General features: G+C 40.8%; 1 protein-coding gene across 3 annotated transcripts in view; it reads right to left on the bottom strand.

The window, feature by feature from the left end:
* Positions 1-18,927, bottom strand: part of WASF2 (WASP family member 2) — a 72,874-nt gene that overhangs the window by 41,997 nt on the left and 11,950 nt on the right. Inside the window, exon 2 of one of the 3 annotated variants that reach the window (XM_072827591.1) lies at positions 2,334-2,481. The exons of the other annotated variants lie outside the window; for them this stretch is intronic. The gene's annotated coding sequence lies outside the window, so the exon portion shown is untranslated. The remainder of the gene's footprint in view (positions 1-2,333; positions 2,482-18,927) is intronic. 3 annotated transcript variants of the gene reach the window in all.

The raw sequence follows: 18,927 nt of genomic DNA, 5'->3' as shown, positions 1-18,927 counted from the left end.
TTAGCACCGCCTTCAGCCCAGGGTGTGATCCTAGAGACTCAGGGTCGAGTCCCATGTCCGGCTCCCTGCATGGAGCCTGCTTCTCCCTCTGCCTGTGTCTCTGCCTCTCTCTCTCTGTGGGTCTCTCATGAATAAATAAAATCTTTAATAAAAATAAAATTAAAAAAAATTAAAAAGTATCTTTAAAAAAGGGGGAGGTAGGGATGCCTAGGTGGCTCAGTGGTTGAGCGTCTGCCTTTGGCCCAGGGTGTGATCCTGGAGTCCCAGAATCGAGTCCCACATCAGGCTCCCTGCCTCTCTCTCTGCCTGTATCTCTGCCTCTTTCTGTATCTCTCATGAATAAAAAATAAAAATAAAAATAATTTCTTTAAAAAAATAAATAAAAATAAATAAAAAAAATAAAAAAGGGGAGGTATATCTTTATTAAAAAAAGAAACAGATGGGTGTCCTAAAGGACAAAAAATTTAGTTAAAAGAAGTTGCAGATGAAGGCAGCAGTGTGTGCAGAGGCAAATAATGTTCCAAGAACAGCAAATAGCTTGGTGTGACTGAAGTACAAGAAGGCATGAGTGATGAAGCTAATAAGGCAGACAGTAGCCAAAGCACAGAGAGCCTTGCATACTGCACTTTCGTACTGCACTTTTGCACTTGGAATGTGCGGAAGGCTACTGGGAACTATTTAAGATTGAGGCCAGAGAGTGACATGATTGGATTTGCATTTAGAAAGCTCTCTCTGGCAGCAGTGTGGAGAACGTACTACACGAAGGGGTGAGAGACTGAAGCAGTAATCCAAGCGGAAGCACTTCTAATTGATCGATAGAATCTACATAATGCAACATAAAATGATAGAAAGTGCTCTGTACAGTTTGAGGCCAGGCTGTCACTGATAAGCTTTTCCTCCTGAACAATTAAATTACTTAATCTCTCTGGGCCTCAATTTTTACATTCTGAAAAATTTGTTTGTGAAAGTATTACTAGAAGAACACTAGACTAGATCCAATATCATCAAACTTACCTTAATGTTTTAAAATTTATATATACAGGCATTTTAAAAAATACATGTAAGGTAGGGGTACCTGGGTGGCTCAGTGGTGGAGCGTCTGCCTTTAGCTCAGGTCGTGATCCCAGGGTTCTGGGATCAAGTCCCACATCAAGCTCCCCATAGGGAGCCTGCTTCATCCCCCTGCCTATGTCTCTGCCTCTCTCTGTGTCTCTCATGAATAAATAAATAAAATCTTGAAAAATATATATACATGTAAGGTATAAAGAACCATGATAGGGATGCCTCACTGGCTCAGTCTGAAGAGCATGTGACTTGATCTCAGGGCCGCTGAGTTCAAGCCCCACACTGAGTACACAGATTACTTAAACAAACTTTTAAAAAAATTGTGATATAGCCTAGTTTTAGTTTAAGAATATCACCATTAGCTTTAAAGTCACCTGCATGACTCTCCCCAAACCTGTTTCCTTCTCTACTATCCAGAAATGTGTTTACCATTCCCTTATTTTTCTTTATAGTTTTATCATATCTGTAACTCTTAACATAGTTTAGTTTCCCATGTTTCTGATCTTTACATGAATCTAATGTACATTCTTCCACAACCTTTCACTCTACAATTTGTTGAAATTCATTCATGTTGCTATAGCCACAGTTTAATCATTTCCACTGTTACATGGTCTTCTATTTTATGACTATACCATGATTTATTTATCCAATCTAAAGATGATAGACACTGGATTTCTCCCAGTTTGGAAATTTTGCTATCACCGACAGTGTGGCTATGGACATTTTTTTCCATGTCTCCTGGTACATGGATAAGGTAAGGGTAGATACCTAGGAGTGGAATTGCTGGGTTATGGGCTATGTAAATATTCAATTATGACATAATGCCAAATTGTTTTCTGAAATGGTTTACACTTCTGCTTGCCGGGTTCTGGTTGCTTCATATCCTTGCCAACATCTTTTGTTGGACTTTAATTTTTGCCAATCTCATGGACATAAAAGATTGTATCATGTAGTTTTAATTTGCATTTCCCTGACAACTGCTAATGAAGCTGAGCATTCCTGACCTTTTGGTAGGAAGGAGCTGCATTTCTCCAAAACACCAAGATCAAATACCTTCTCTGAAAGCCTATAATGCTTTCAGGTCATTCTGGATGCCTGCCTCCCAGCAATTAACCAGATAAAGATTGGTCTCCTTCAGCACTAAGGTAAAACTCTATAACCAAAAATCAGCCATATTGACTGACACCTGTCACAGAAAACCTGAAATTTTTCATCTGAGAACTGAAGGTGAGTTAGGGATTTTAGAAGGACTGAGACTGATGGGGCACCTGGATGGCTCAGGTAGTTAAGAGGCTGCCTTCAGCTCAGATCATGAGCCCAGGATCCTGGGATGGAGCATCCGATTGGGTTCTCTGCTCAGCCAGGAGTCTGCTTCTCCCTCTTCTCCCTCTGCCCCTGCTCTCTCCCACTTTCTCTCTGAAATAAATAAATAAAATCTTTAAAAAAAAAAAAAAGAAGAAGAAGAAGGAGGAGGAGAAGGAGGAGGAGGAGGAGGACGACGACGACGACGACTCTGAGACAGAGAAAAATCTGAGTGGGAATGATCAGGGCAATTACGTGATATTTAAAACCAACCCCTCAGTGGGCAGCCCGGGTGGCTCAGCGGTTTAGGGCCGCCTTCACCCCAGGGCATGATCCTGGAGACTGGGGACCGAGTCCCATATCGGGCTCCCTGCATGGAGCCTGCTTCTCCCTCTGCCTGTGTCTCTGCATCTCTCTCTCTGTGTCTCTCATGAATAAATAAATAAAATCTTAAAAAAAAAAAACCCTCAGTAACTGACATCAACATACTTTTTTTAGCCTCCTTTCTGGCCATAGCTTTCCAGTGCACTTACACCTCAGCCACTGCTCATCAGAGGTTGTCCTGTACTCTCCTGCTTCTGTGATCATTCAAGATATCTCCTGCTTCATGGAATACCCACCTTTTATGGGTTTTCCCCCCTCCCTTCTGCTTCTTGAAATTTTATTAATCCTTCCCTGCCCAGTTCAAATGAACTGCTTCCACAAAGCCATCGTGACCCTGTTCCCTAGAAAGAATTAATCAAGTCCTCCTCTGTGTTGATGGCACTCTATTATTCTGTTACTGCATCCATCCCACATTACAGTTTTAACAGGGATAGACTGTGAGCTCTTTGAGGGAAGGTACCATCTTTTAAGGTGGTAAAAAGGTAAGGTGCTGAGCAGCACTTCTGTCACCCATCAATCCCTCATAAAATACTGGATAGAAACAGGAGCACAATCTGCTGAGAAAATAAAGTCTCTAAACAATGGAAAGATCCTCTCCGACTCTTGCTGACTACAAAGAAGAAATGAGAAGGATGCCTGAGTGGCTCAGTGGTTGACCGTCTGCCTTGGGCTCAGGTCGTGATCCCAGAGGTCCTGGGATTGAGTCCCCCATGCGGCCCCCTGCAGGGAGCCTGCTTCTCCCTCTGCTTATGTCTCTACATCTCTCCCTGTGTCTCTCATGAGTAAATAAAATATTGAAAGAAGGGAAAGAAAGAAAGAAGAAAGAAAAGAAAAGAAGAGAAGAGAAGAGAAGAGAAGAGAAGAGAAGAGAAGAGAAGAGAAGAGGAGAGGAAAGAAAGAAAGAAAGAAAGAAAGAAAGAAAGAAAAAGAAAGAAAGAAAGAAAGAAAGAAAGAAAGAAAGAAAGAAAGAAAGAAAGAAAGAAAGAAAGAAAGAAAGAAGAGAAAAGGTAAGAGGAGAAAAGGAGTGGGAGCTAATGAAGAACAAATTGGGGGATGTATGGGTGGTTCAGCAGTTGAGCATCTGCCTTTGGCTCAGGGCGTGATCCTGGAGTCCGGGGATCGAGTCCCACATCAGGCTTCCTACATGGACTTCTCCCTCTTCTCCCTCTGCCCATGTCTCTGCATCTCTCTCTGCGTGTCTCATGAATACATAAAATCTTTTTTTTTTAAAGAGAATTTTTTTTAAAGATTTTTATTTATTTATTCATAGAGACACAGAAAGAGAGTGGCAGAGAGAGAGAGGCAGAGACACAGGCAGAGGGAGAAGCAGGCCCCATGCAGAGAGCCCGACGTGGGGCTCGACGTGGGGCTCGATCCAGGGTCTCCAGGATCACGCCCTGGGCTGCAGGCGGCGCTAAACCGCTGTGCCACCGGGGCTGCCCAATAAATAGAAGCTTTAACAACAACAACAAAAAGAACAAATTGGGACAAAACTAGGTCCCTCCCCCTGCTTTTTTTAAAAGAGAGTGAGGGAGGCAGAGACCTAGACAGAGGGAGAAGCAGGCTCCATGCAAGGAGCCCAATATGGGACTCGATCCTAGATCCCAGGATCACACCCTGAACCAAAGGCAGACACTCAACCGCTGAGCCACCTAGGTGTCCCACGAGGTCCCCTTAATAAAGAGCCATGTCAGGAAGGCTGAGAAATGAAAATGTAAATCATGCACAGCCACCTTCTTAATTGGGGGTTCCAAAAGCATGGAAAAAATGGAATTTATAACTAATTTTAAAACCTTAGGCTGGAAACACTCTTTTTAAGATTTTATAAATTTATCCACAAGAGACACAAGGAGAGAGGCAGAAACATAGGCAGAGGGAGAAGTAGGCTCCCTGTGGGAAACCTGATGCAGGACTCAATCCTAGGACCTTGGGATCATGACCTGAGCCGAAGGCAGTTGCTCTACCACTGAGCCACCACCCAGGTGACCCTGGAAACACTCTTAACTATAGAGAATGCACTGAGGCTTGCTGGAGGGAAGAGAAGGTGGGTTAAGTGGATGATGTGTTAAGGAGGGTACTTGTAGTGAGGAGCACTGGGTGTTGTTTTTATTTTTTAAGATTTTATTTATTTATTCATGAGAGACACAGAGAGAGAGGCAGAGACATAGGCAGAGGGAAAGGGAGAAGCAGGGTCCCTGCGGGGAACCTGATGCAGAACTTGATCCCATAACCCAGGGATCACGCCCGATCCAAAGGCAGATGCTCAACCACTGAGCCACCCAGGTGCCCCTAGCACTGGGTGTTTTAATAAGTGATGAATCACTAAATTCTACACCTGAAACTAATATACTGTATGTACACTAACTGGAATTTAAATAAAAATTTGAAAAAAAAAGAGAAAAATAAATAAAATCTTGGGCTATATCTTGAAATTCATCTGTGCATGGTATTTTCTGGAAGAGAACTACTTCAATTTATTTAGTAGTTAAAGGTTTTCAATTTTTACTTGAGACATCTTGTAAGTTATCTTTTGCTAGGAGTTTGTCCATTTTATCTAAATTTCAAAATAAACCATGATAGTATTCATACTATTCCCTAAATCGAATGGCAAAAATTATTGTTAGAAGTGTAAAATAGCTTTAAGAATGGAATAGTGGCAGAGATAAGGATCCAAGACATAAAGATTTGAGATTCCACAAATTTGCAACATGTTCATGTATCTCTGTGTTCCCAGAATATAGGCTTTTTTGGACACGGGATCATGCCAATCATCACCCTTTCATATACAATATATTCTCAAAAGTATTTGTTGATTTCCTATATCAAATGAAAAATACAAAATTGATAATTCAAGTCAATATTATTTTAATAAGCTGATTTTGATTAATGCATGGTTAACCAGCGTGACACTTGCAGTTGTCTTTATAATAAATGATCTTGGGACGTCTGAGTGGCTCAGCGGTTGAGCATCTGCCTTTGGCTCAGGCCGTGATCCCAATCCCAGGATTGAGTCCCACATCCAGCTCCTTCGGAGGAGCCTGCTTCTCCCTCTGCCTGTGTCTCTGCCTCTCTGTGCGTCTCTCATGAATAAATAAAATCTTTTTAAAAATGAATAAATAAAATAAAACAAAGGTTATTTTTAATAAAGTAAAAACTGGTTTCATAGGCCATTCATTCATTAAATTAGATGTAAAAAAAAAATCTATCCCTTGGGATGCCTGGGTGGCACAGAGGTTAAGCATCTGCCTTCAACCCAGGCCATGATCCTGGAGACCTGGGATTGAGTCCTGCAACAGGCTCCCTGGATGGAGCCTGCTTCTCCCTCTGCCTGTGTCTCTGCCTCTCTCTGTGTCTCTCATAAATAAATAAATAAAATCTTAAAAAAAAAAAAAAACTATCCCTTTAAATATAGCAATTCACTGAATTTAAAGAAAAAAATATCAGAAATTTAACAGCTCTTGGAGCACCTGGGCTCAGTGGTTGAGCATCTACCTTCAGCTCAGAGAGTGATCCTGAGTCTCGGGATTAAGTCCCACATCAGGCTTCTTGCATGGAGCCTGCCTCTCCTCCCTCTCCCTATGTCTCTGCCTCTCACTGTGTCTCTCATGAATAAATAAATAAAATCTTAAAAAAAAATTAATAGCTCTGAACTATACAATACATATTATTTTTTAAAATAAGAATGTAATTAAGAAAAAAAGAATGTAATTAAGACTACTGTTACTATAAAAGCACATTTCGTTATAGAAGAAAAAAAGTCATTTAAGTGGCTTTAAAAAATCATGCTAGTCATTTGTTTAATCTACTCCTTTCCTAAACTTTATGCTGCAGTAGCTAACTAGAAGGAAAACTACCTGAGTTAAATTTCAGTGTCCTTGCTCTGTCTCATCCTTTCCTGCTCTAGTGGAAGTATACTTGTTTAAATACATTCTATTTGAGGAAGAAGAAGCAAAGAGATAGTCTGATCTTTAAAATGCAGAGTGAGTGAGTGAGTGAGTAAATAAATAAATAAATAAATAAATAAATAAATAGCAGAGCAGAGCAGAGCAGAGCAGAGCAGAGCAGAGCAGAGGGATCCCTGGGTGGCTCAGCAATTTGGCGTCTGCCTTCAGTCGAGGGTGTGATCCTGGAGTCCCGGGACCAAGTCCCGCGTCAGGCTCCCTGCATGGAGCCTACTTCTCCCTCTGCCTGTGTCTCTGCCATTCTCTCTCTCTCTCTCTCTCTGTGTGTGTGTCTCTCATGAATAAATAAATGAAATCTTAAAAAAAAACAAAAAAATGCAGAGCAGATTGTACTAGAATAGTTTTGAAAGCCGGTTTAGAGACTGACCAAAAAATACTAGTCCTCTATTAGTGAAGGTCAACATCTTTAATTGGACAGAGCTCCAGGGCAATGAAATTGGAAATGATTAGAAAAATAGGAATGGGGATGCCTGGGTGGCTCAGCACTTGAGTGCCTGCCTTCAGCCCAAGGCATGATCCTAGAGTCCTGGGATCGAGTCCCTATCGGGCTCCCTGCATGGAGCCTGCTTCTCTCGCTGCCTATGTCTCTGCCTCTCTCTCTCTGTCTTTCATGAATAAATAAATTAAATCTTTAAAAAAAAAAAATGGGAATGGACATTACCTGGGAAACAGATCAATGAGACAGCACATCTGCCTTTGATTCTACATTGGTATAATCCTTTTTAACTAACATTAACGTAGCCTCCAGCACCATACAATAAGGTTTTTCCAAATATCTATGAGAAGTTGACAACAGTAATACTTCTCTGCCAATCTAGTAATATAGATGCATTTTACCAGCCCCTTTCCTTGTAGAAATCACATTAATAAAGATGTTTGGAGATTTATGGTTTTAAATGCCAGTATTTTAAAAAAGTGGACAAGTGTTATAGAAATTCTTGTTGGTATTTTTCAGTCTTAGAGGAAACTGGGTTTGACAAAAACTATTTCCCAAGTGGTCTGGAAGGAAGCAAAAGAATTAGCAAAATTGAGAGGAGAAAATATGAAAATGTATCAGGTGAAGACCTGAGGTTTGTTGGCAGGAGAAAAAAAGTGTCTGTATTGTGTAAACTAGAATCCATGGTAAACAAGATGCAATTATAATGAAGCAATTATCATGTCTTGTCACATTTGTTAAAACTGGAATCTTCCAAGCAGCAGTATCCTTTTAGGGTGTCCATTCTTCTTGGTTTGCATCAATTGTCCCACAGTAATTATTAATAGTATTCTCTCTTACTCTTTTTTTTTCTCTTTTTTTTTTCTCTCTTACTCTTAAAAGTGAACTGGTTTATACAATAAATTATATTACTCTATCATTGAAGAACCAGGAGGCAGGGCTGCTAAAACAGCTTAAAGTTCAGGGTCCAATCATAGTCCCAACTAAAATTCAGTACAGATTTACTTCTCATAGGTAGCACCATGAACAGAATAGCCAACTAGCATTATGATTAAAAACACAGTGAGGGCAGCCCAGGTGGTTCAGGGGTTTAGCGCCGCCTTCAAGCCCAGGGCGTGATCCTGGAGACCCAGGATCGAGTCCCACATTGGGCTCCCTGCATGGAGCCTGCTTCTCCCTCTGCCTGTGTCTCTGCCCGCCCGCCCGCCCCCGTCTCCCATGAATAAATAAGTAAAATCTTTTAAAAAAATAAAATAAAATAAAAACACAGTGAACTGGGGATCCCCTGGGTGGCTCAGTGGTTTGGTGTCTGCCTTCAGCCCAGGGAATAATCCTGGGGACCCCAGATGGAGTCCCGCATCAGGCTCCCTGCATGGAGCCTGCTTCTCTCTCTGCCTATGTCTCTGCCTCTCCGTGTTTCTCATGAATAAATAAAATATTTAAACATTTTTTTAAAAGGGCAGCCCCGGTGGCACAGCGGTTTAGCGCCGCCTGCAGCCCAGGGCGTGATCCCGGAGACCCTGGATGGAGTCCCAAGTCGGGCTCCCTGCATGGTGCCTGCTTCTCCTTCTGCCTGTGTCTCTGCCTCACTCTCTCTCTGTCTCTATGAATAAATAAAGTCTTTAAAAAAATTTTTTTTAATTAAAAAAAATTTTTAATAAAATAAAAACACAGTGAACTGGAACCAAATGGCTGGAGTTCAAATCTCGGCCCTTTAACTGTGTGACCTAAGGAAATTTTGTCATTTTACTCCTATTTTGAAATAATTTCAATCTTAGAGAAAAGTTGCAAGAGTATTACGAAAGACTCCCTTATATCCTCCATCTAAGTTCACCAATTATTAACATTTTACCACATTTATTCCCTACCCCCACTTTTTCTATATTACTAATTTTTAAAAAATCATCTGACAACAGGATGCAGACATGGTTCCCCCCGCCCCCCGTGTCTAAATACTTCAGGGAGTTATCTCCTGAGAACAAAATATAGTACAAATATCACATTAGGAAATTTAATGATGAGGGTGCCTGGGTGGCTCAGTCAGTTAAACATCTACCTTCGGCTCAGTATATGATCCCAGGGTCCTGGGATCGAGTCTTGCTTTGGGCTCCCTGCTCAGTGGGGAGTCTGCCTCTCCCTCTGCCTTTCCCCCTCTGTGATCTCTCTCAAATAATACAATCTTTAAAAAAAAAAAGAGAGAAGGAAATTTAACAATGATGCAATATTATTATCACAAAGTCCATATCTAAATTCAATTTTTTAAACATTCTTCTATTTTTATGTAATCTCTACACCCAATGTGGGGCTTGAACTCACAACCCCAAGATCAAGAATCACATGTTCTACTGACTAAGCCAGCCAGGTCCCCCCCCCCCCCCCCCGCCCATAACTAAATTTTAGATAATGTCATCCCAATAAGCTCTTCATAGAAACTTTTCCCTCAATCCAGGACCTCTACCCAGAATCGAGGGCAGGTTTCTTAATCTCTTTGTATGTCAGTTTTCCCATCTGCAAAGTGGTAGATAACATTATCTACCTCATGGGAGTATTGGGAAAAATAAAGAGGTAAATATATACAAAAACTTTAGAACAGTTGTTGGCATTCAATACAGGTGTTAGCTGCTTTCAGGAAATGAAAAAGACTCTACATAAGGTAGAATTATGTCAGATAATGGAAATAACTCCTTAGACACTTATACTTTCTGAAGCCATTTTAATGAAAATCTCTGTAAAATATACTGTGCATATCCATTATTTCCTAAACAGAATATACTAAACATAATTTAACATTTTCTTAGTAACTCAGGGCCTTCACATCAGCAATGGTATTATGCTATGAAACCATGATGCCGTCAGAGGATCCTGAGGTGTGTGGGCTATATGCTTCTGTTGTAAAATGACCATAAAGTTCTGGACAGACATCTTGAATCTCCTCCTTCTGCTGCCATGCTTCTGATCACTAGTATGTATTAATGCCTCTAATCTATATTATTTTTTAAGATTTTATTTATTCCTATTTTTTTTTAAGAGAGAGAGAGCAGGGGGAAGGGCAGAGGGAGAAGGAAAGAATCTTAATCAGGCTCTATACCCAGCACGGAGCCCAACTCCGGGCTTGATCCTATGACCCTGAGACCATGACCTAAGCTGAAATCAAGAGCAAGTCAAACGTTTAACCGACTGAGCCACCCAGGTGCCCCTAATCTGTATTATTCTAATAATGCTTATGGTCATACAAAATTTCTGATTAAAAAAGCACTTTCATATCATCTCTCATTAATTCAATGAATATCTACTATGTCATTTAATTAACTGATTTGAATCTCACAAGAAGTCTGTGATGCAAAAAGAACATATATTACCACTCCCAATTTTAATTACCTCATTATAAATGAATAAATTAAGGCTCAGAGAGGTCAACTGACTTACTTTGGGCCACAAAGCCAACAGGCAACACAGCCAACCCTCACACAACTGGATCCTCAGTCCCTCAACATACAGTTATCTCTGAGTGAGGCCCTAAAATGATGCTACTTTTGATGTAAAATGAAAAAGCTTTCTGATAGCTCTCTGCCACTCAAAAGCACTTCTAGCTTACTTTTATATGCAAGGAGTTACGTTCTGGTTGGCTGAAACTGCCAGATGTTCTTCCTCTGCACTTTCTCAATATCCTTTCTAAAAATTTCTGAACTTTATGGCAACCCTATATTAGTATAGGCTCCACACATTTGCAACTTGAGATAAATTCAGACCTGAAATAAAGAAAAGACTGGCTAAGAAAAGAGTATAAATAAGATTACGGGGAGAAATGTTTAATGAGCTGTTTTTAAGCATTTTAGGAGTCTAATTTACATACAATTAAAGTTAAATTGCACATCACTCTCAGCTATTCATTAAAGCAGGTACAAGGACCTCTACCTAACAAAATAACCTGGTAACACTATTAGCCTAGTTTCAGCTACCGTATGACTCAAAGTAACAGCTGCACCTAAAGAAAAACAACACACAACACTCTCACTAGGATTTACCCCAATTAGCCCAAATTAATGAGGTTTGATTGTACCTCCAATGATGACCCACAAAACCTATCTTCCCCTGACAAACTAGAGTAGAAACTCAAATGCAGTTAAACCATCAGTCCTAAAACTAGGTAGAGGAAACAAAACAAAATAGCCATGGTATAGAGTTAAGAGCCAGAAGGCTAGTGTACTAGGCCAGATTATGCTGCTGAATCTGTGACCCTGGTTCACTGTACTTGTCTAGCCTTCAGTTTCCTCATTTACCAAATGAAGGAGCCAATAATGTGGGCACTAAAAGGATCCAGAGCTCTTTGGCTAAAGAATAGGAAATGTACAAGAAAGTCTATAAAATCTTATACTAGAAAGCAAGAAACACTAATCAAAGACTACTGCAGTTATGTCAGAAGAAATCAGGAGCTGGGGTACCTGGGTGGCAGGAGCTGGGGTACCTAGGTGGCTCAGTTGGTTTAACATCCAACTCTTGATTTTGGCTCAAGTCATGATCTCAGGGTAGTGGGATCGAGGTTGGACTCTGTGCTGAGTGTGGAGCCTGCTTGAGATTCCCTCTCCCTCTTCCGCCCCCCACACCTTTCCCCCACCCCAGCTTGCACAGGTGTGTGCATGTGCCCATGCAAGCAAGCACATGCTCGCTCTCTCGCACTCTCTACCAAAAAAAGAAATCAGAAGCCAATGTGAAAAGGCCCCCAAAGATCCAAGATGGAACAAACTGAACATCAATAAGAGTAACTACAATGGATTAAAACGTATCAAATATGTTAAAACTCATAAATTCATAATAATCCTTTAAAAAAAACAACTCACTGATCCCCTTTGGAGTATGTCAGGGAACCAACCCATTATTTTGAAAACTTGTAAAGAAGTAGAGAAAGAAAAAAAAAAAAAAGAAGTAGAGAAAGAATCAAGCATTTATCCTGCCTTTCCTGTACAAATCAAACCTCAGGGTAACCAAAGAGTTGATAAATGAAAGTTTTTCTTTTTTGAAGTATTCCAGTTAATAAATAAAGAATATAAAATATCATCACCTTGCAAACATCTAATGAAATAAAAGAGCTAAGTAATCGTCATCCATGACCACTTACAACATAGAAAGAGACATCTGAACATTATAAAACCTCCTTTTGGAAGACTACTACACCACTCATGAAGCATTACTGCCAAAACAGGAAACCGGATTCAGGCCAAGCCTCTAGAATTGTGCTGTCCGACAGGTAGCCACTACACACATGTAGTTATTGAGTACCTGAATGTGGCTCATCTGAACTAATATGTGCCATAGCTATAAAACACACACCAAATCACAAAGATTTAGTATTTAAAGAAATGTAAAGGGCAGCCTGGGTGGATCAGCGGTTTAGCGCCGCCTTCAGGCCCAGGGTGTGATCCTGGAGACCTGGGATCAAGTCCCATGGTGGGCTTCTTGCATGGAGCCTGCTTCTCCCTCTGCCTGTGTCTCTGCCTCTCCCTCTGTGTCTCTCATGAATAAATAAATAAAATCTTTAAAAAATAATAAAATAAAATTTAAAAATGTAAAATTTCTCATTAATAATCCTTATGTTAATTACACGTTGAGGGACGCCTGGGTGGCTCAGAGGTTGAGCGCCTGCCTTCAGCCCAGGGCATGATCCTGGAGTGCCGGGATCGAGTCCCACAACAGGCTCCCTGCATGGAGCCTGCTTCTCTCTGCCTATGTCTCTGCCTGTCTCTTTCTGTATCTCTCATGAATAAATACAATCTTTAAAAAAAAAATCACATCTTGAAATGATAATAATTTACAACTACTGTGTTAATAAAAAATATTATTAAAATGAATTTCACTTGGGGCACCTGGGTGGCTCAGTCGGTAAAGATCTGCCTTCTGCTCATCAGGTGGTCATGATCCCAGGGTCCTGGGATTGAGACCCACATTGAGTTTCATGCTCAGCGGTGAGTCTGCTTCTCCCTCTGCCCCTCCCCACTGCTCATGAGCACGTTCTCTCTCTTAAATGAGTAAATAAATCTTTAAAAAATACAAAATAAAAATAAACAAATTTCACTTGTTTCTTGTTACCTTTTTTTTCTTACCTTTTTTTTTAATATATATATATTTTTTATTTATTTATGATAATCACACAGAGAGAGAGAGAGAGGCAGAGAGAGAAGCAGGCTCCATGCACCGGGAGCCCGACGTGGGATTCGATCCCGGGTCTCCAGGATCCCTCGCGCCCTGGGCCAAAGGCAGGCGCCAAACCGCTGCGCCACCCAGGGATCCCTTCTTCTTACCTTTTTAATGTGACTATTAGAACATTTAAATTTGAGGCCTGAATATCTCTATTAGATAATGATGCTCTAGATCTAACAACCAGTTTACAGGGAATACAAGAGATAAAGAACATAAATGAATTGTAGAAATTCAATTAGCAAAATCCAGAGTAGGAAAAACTACAGAACTTGCTTTCTTCACAACAAAAAGATACAGGGGAAAAAAGGAGGCAAGAGGACCTATAGAATAAAAGAGATTTAAGAGTCATTAAACCAAATCAATATATGGACCTTTTTTGGAAACGGACTTTTGAATACACCAAATGTTTAAAGAGAAATGGGGGGCAGGGAAGAAGAGAGAAACAAAGAAAGAGAAAGCAATTGTAGAAATTTGAAATTAATAGAGTATTTGATGATCTACCCCCCCCTTTTTTTAAAGAATACTTATCCTTTATGTCTTAGAGCTACATAGAGAAATGAATGGACATAATGTCTGGGATTTGTTTTAAAGAATCCAATGAGGGGTGCCTCAGTTAGTTAAGAATCTGCCTTCATGAAGCTCAGGTCATGATCCCAGGCGAGCCTCTCCTCTGGGCTCCCTGCTCAGTGGGGAGCCTGCTTTTCCCTCTCCCTCTGCCCCATCTCCCACTATTAGTTCTCTCTCTCTCAAATAAATAAATAAAATAAAACAAAAAGAATCAATGAGGGTGAGGGAATAAGCAGTAGAAGTGGTACAGATGAAACAAGATTGACCATGGGTTGATCACTGTTGAAGCTGAGCAATAAACATATAGAGGTTCATTACATCATACAGGATATATATGTTTGAAATTTATTTGTTTACATATATGTTTATATATGTTTGAAATTTTTCTTTCTTTCTTTCTTTTTTAAAGATTTTATTTATTTACTCATGAAAGACACAGAGAGAGAGAGCGCAAGAGGCAGAGACAGAGGCAGAGGGAGAAGCAGGCTCCATGCAGGGAGCCTGACATGGGACACAATCCCAGGTCTCCAGGATCAGGGCCTGGGCTGAAGGCGGCACTAAATCCCTGAGCCACCCGGGCTGCCCCATGTTTGAAATTTTTCAAAATTTTTGTTTATATATGTTTGAAATTTTTCAAAAAATTTACTAGAGAAAAGTTTTTTTTTTTTAAGACTGTATTTATTTATTTATGAGAGAGGCAGAGACATAGGCAGAGGGAGAAGCAAGTTCCCTGTGGGGAGCATGATGCAGGACTTGACCCCAAGACCCCAGAATCATGACCTGAACCAAAGGCAGACACTCAACCACTGAGCCACCCAAGCATCCCTGAGAGAAAAGTTTATATACAAGTTTTTCAGTCTACAAGGGTGCCTAGGTGGCTCAGTCGGTTAAGCACCCAACTCTCGATTTCAGCTCTGGTCATGATCTCAGGATCCTGGGATCAAGCCCTTGCAGCAGGCTCCATATTCAGTAGGGAGTCTTCTTGAGGACTTCCCTCCCTCCTCCTCTCTCCCTTGTAGTATTCTCTCTCTTAAAATAAATAGATAAGTCTTGGGGAATTCCTGGGTGGCTCAACAGTTTAACACCTGCCTTCGGCCCAGGGCCTGATCCTGGAGTCCTGGGATTGAGTCCCACATGGGGCTCCCAGCATGGAGCCTGCTTCTCCCTCTGCCTGTGTCTCTGCCTCTCTCTCTCTCTCTCTCTGTCTATCATGAATAAATAAATAAATAAATCTTAAAAAAGATTTTTAAAAAGTTATTTAAAAAAATAAAAATAAATAGGTAAGTCTTTAAAAAAACTCAAAAAAATTTTAAAATAAGTTTTCAACCTACGAAATCTATGAAAATAAATCACAAGGTTGGCTAGCAGCTCAAGAGGCCATTAAATTTAGGTTTCTGCCTCTAGGAACATTATCTTCAATGTTACCTCACTTAACACATATTTATTGAGTTACTACTAAGTGCAAAGGCCCCAGCATTGTAGATGTTCAGAGATACAAGAAATAGCTTCTATTTAAGGAGTTCAGTCTTATAGGAGAAATGAGAAAAGTCTACAAATATAAAACAAAATAAAAACTGATGAAGTTATGGTTTACCTCTGGTTACATAAATCACAGAAGCATCACAGAGAAATATAACTGGACATTAAAAATAAGCAAGATTTGGATATACAGAAACAAGGAGTATTATATCTGAGGCAGACAAACAATGTGAGAAGCACATAAGCAGAAAATAATGAGACATCTCTGGGGAATGAAGATGAGTACATTATTGCAAAAGTAGTGGGAAGCAAGGCTGGAAAGACAGGTAGGGCCAGATCACAGAATCTTAAACAGGTTGAATTTATACTTTAGTCAGTAAGTGATGAGAGTCACACAACTCGAGTTACAGATTACAGAATATTTAGGAAGATGTCACACATCTCACACTTAAACACAGTAGAAGAGAATAGAGCTGGAAAGGGAGAGCAGAATTAGAGACAAGAGTCATGGCAAAGGTAACAAAGGCACTGAACTTGATTAGTGGGAGAAAAAGACATGAAGGGACCTAAGAGCCTTGTCATGAAAAGAGATAGGGAATTCAGGGAAGCCAGTAGCAACTAAAGCCTTACATCTGGATGAACTGGGAAATTAGGGGAGCCAAAGCTTGGCTTGTTGGCAGACCTATAACCCCGCCCTAAAATGTGCTGAAGGGCACCTGGGTGGCTCAGATGGTTGAGCATCCAACTCTTGGTTTCAGCTTGAGTGGTGATCTCAGGCTTGTGGAATTGAGCCAGGTGTTGGGCTCTGTGCTCAGTGTGAAGTCTGCTTGTCCCTCTCCCTGTGGTGCTCCCTCTACCTCGTTCTCTCATTAGTAACAAATAAGATCTTTTTTAAAAAATAAGAAAATGTGGGACGCCTGTATGGCTCAGTGGTTGAGCGTCTACCTTTGGCTCAGGCCGTGATCCTGGGGTCGAGTCACACATCTGGCTCCCAGTAGGGAGCCTGCTTCTCCTTCTACTTACATCTCTGCCTCTCTCTGTGTGTCTCTATCTGTGAACAAATAAATACAATCTTAAAAAAAAAAAAAAAAAAAAGGAACGAGCAGAAGAAAAGCTTAGACTTCTCATTTTAACCTATAAAGAAGTCAAGGTCCTGAACGAAAATGCTACACAGGTGTGCTAAATACCTTTCTTAGAGAAGCATATAAAACACTATTTGAGATGACATGATCTTGTATATAGAAAACGCTAAGGAGGGGTACCTGGCTAGCTCAGTCAGGGGAGCATGTGACTCTTGATCTCAGGGTTTTGAGTTCAAGCCCCACATTAGGTGCAGAGATTATTAAAACATAAAATCTTTTTTAAAAAATGCTATGGAGGGATCCCTGGGTGGCGCAGAGGTTTAGCGCCTGCCTTTGGCCCAGGGCGCGATCCTGGAGACCCGGGATCGAATCCCACGTCGGGCTTCTGGTGCATGGAGCCTGCTTCTCCCTCTGCCTGTGTCTCTGCCTCTCTCTCTCTCTCCGTGTGACTATCATAAATAAATAAAAATTAAAAAAATAAAAAATAAAAAATAAATAAAAAATAAAAAATGCTATGGAGGGATCCCTGGGTGGTGCAGCGGTTTAGTGCCTGCCTTTGGCCCAGGGCGCGATCCTGGAGACCCGGGATCGAATCCCACGTCGGGCTCCCTGCATGGAGCCTGCTTCTCCCTCTGCCTGTGTCTCTGCCTCTCTCTCTCTCTCTCTCTCTCTCTGTGACTATCATGAATAAATAAATAAAATCTTAAAAAAATATAAATAAATAAAAATAAAAAATAGGGATCCCTGGGTGGCGCAGCAGCTTGGCGCCTGCCTTTGGCCCAGGGCGTGATCCTGGAGACCCAGGATCGAATCCCACGTCGGGCTCCCGGTGCATGGAGCCTGCTTCTCCCTCTGCCTATGTCTCTGCCTCTCTCTCTCTCTCTCTCTCTGTGACTATCATAAATAAATAAAAATTTAAAAAATAAAAATAAAAATAAATAAAAAATGCTATGGAATCCTCAAACCCCCCAAACCCTCTAGAACCAAGGTTAGCAGAATATGAGATCAATCTACAAAATCAACTGTATTTCTTTTTTTTTTTTCAATTGTATTTCTATGCATTAGCAATAAGCAATCCAAAAAGGAAATTAAGAAAACAATTTCATTTACAATAGCATCAAAAAGAATAAAATACTGGGGTGCCTAGGTGGCTCAGTTGGTTGAGCGGATGACTCTTGGTTTCAGCTCAGGTCACAATCTTGGGGTCCTGGGATGGAGCCTTGCATCAGGCTATACTCTGATCATGGAACCTGCTTATAATTCTCTCTCCCTCTCCCCACCTTGCACTTACTTCCTCTCTCTAAAATAAGTAAGTCTGTTAGTAAAATCTCCTTTTTTTTAAGTAGCCCAATGCTAGGTTCGAATTCATGACCCTGAGATCACGACCTGAGCTGAAATCAAGAGTTGAACATTTAACCAACTGAGCCACCCAGGTGCTCTCATCATGCCCCGTAAAGTACAAGAGTTTTTTATTTTGATGAAGTACAATTTACCTATTTTTTCTTGGTTTGTGCTTTTAGATGTCATATGTAAGAAACTACTGCCTAATCTAAGATTATAAAGATTTACACCTATGTTTTCTTCTAAGATTTTTATATATTTAGATCTTATATTTAGGCCTTTAATCCATTTTGAGTTTTTTTTTTAATGTATTAACATAAAGGTAGGTTTAGGTAGGCTTAGGGTTAGGTAGGGTTCTAACTTTATTCTTTTGCATGTGAGTATCCAGTTGGGGGGGCGGGGGAGAAAGGCAGTGGGGCAGGAGATAGTGACTACAAACGTGCAAGAGGAAACATTTAGGGGTGATGGATATGTTCATTATGGTTTTCTTTTTCTTAAGATTCATTTCTTTATTAAACAGAGAGAGACAAAGCAGAGCAAGTAACTAAGAATACCAGTAGGGGGAGCGGGACAGAGAGAGAGAGGGAGAAGCAGACTCCCTGCTGAGCAAAGAGCCTGACACAGGGCTGGATTCCAGGGTCCTGGGACTAAGCCACCCAGGCATCCCACTATGTAAATTTTCTTAACTATGGTGGTGGTTTCACTGGTACATACATAAGTCAAAATCTACTAAATTTTACATTTTAAGTAGATGTGGTCTGGGATCCCTGGGTGGCGCAGCGGTTTAGTGCCTGCCTTTGGCCCAGGATGTGATCCTGGAGTCCCTGGATCGAGTCCCACATCAGGCTCCCTGCGTGGAGCCTGCTTCTCCCTCTGCCTGTGTCTCTGCCCCTCTCTCTCTCTCTCTCTCTCTGTCTCTGTGTCTCTCATAAATAAATAAATAAAATATTTTTAAAAAATAAAAAATAAAAAAAAATAGATGTGGTTTATTTTATGTCAACAATATATATTTTTTTAATTTTTAAGTAGGTTCCACACCCAATGTGAAGCTTGAATTCACCACCCGGATTAAGTCACATGCTCTACTGACTTGAGCCAGCCAGGTGCCCCTTAA

Source organism: Canis lupus, chromosome 5, assembly GCF_048164855.1.
Source record: "Canis lupus baileyi chromosome 5, mCanLup2.hap1, whole genome shotgun sequence".
Classification (NCBI taxonomy): Eukaryota; Metazoa; Chordata; class Mammalia; order Carnivora; family Canidae; genus Canis; species Canis lupus.
This window is presented reverse-complemented; position numbering and strand designations above follow the sequence as displayed.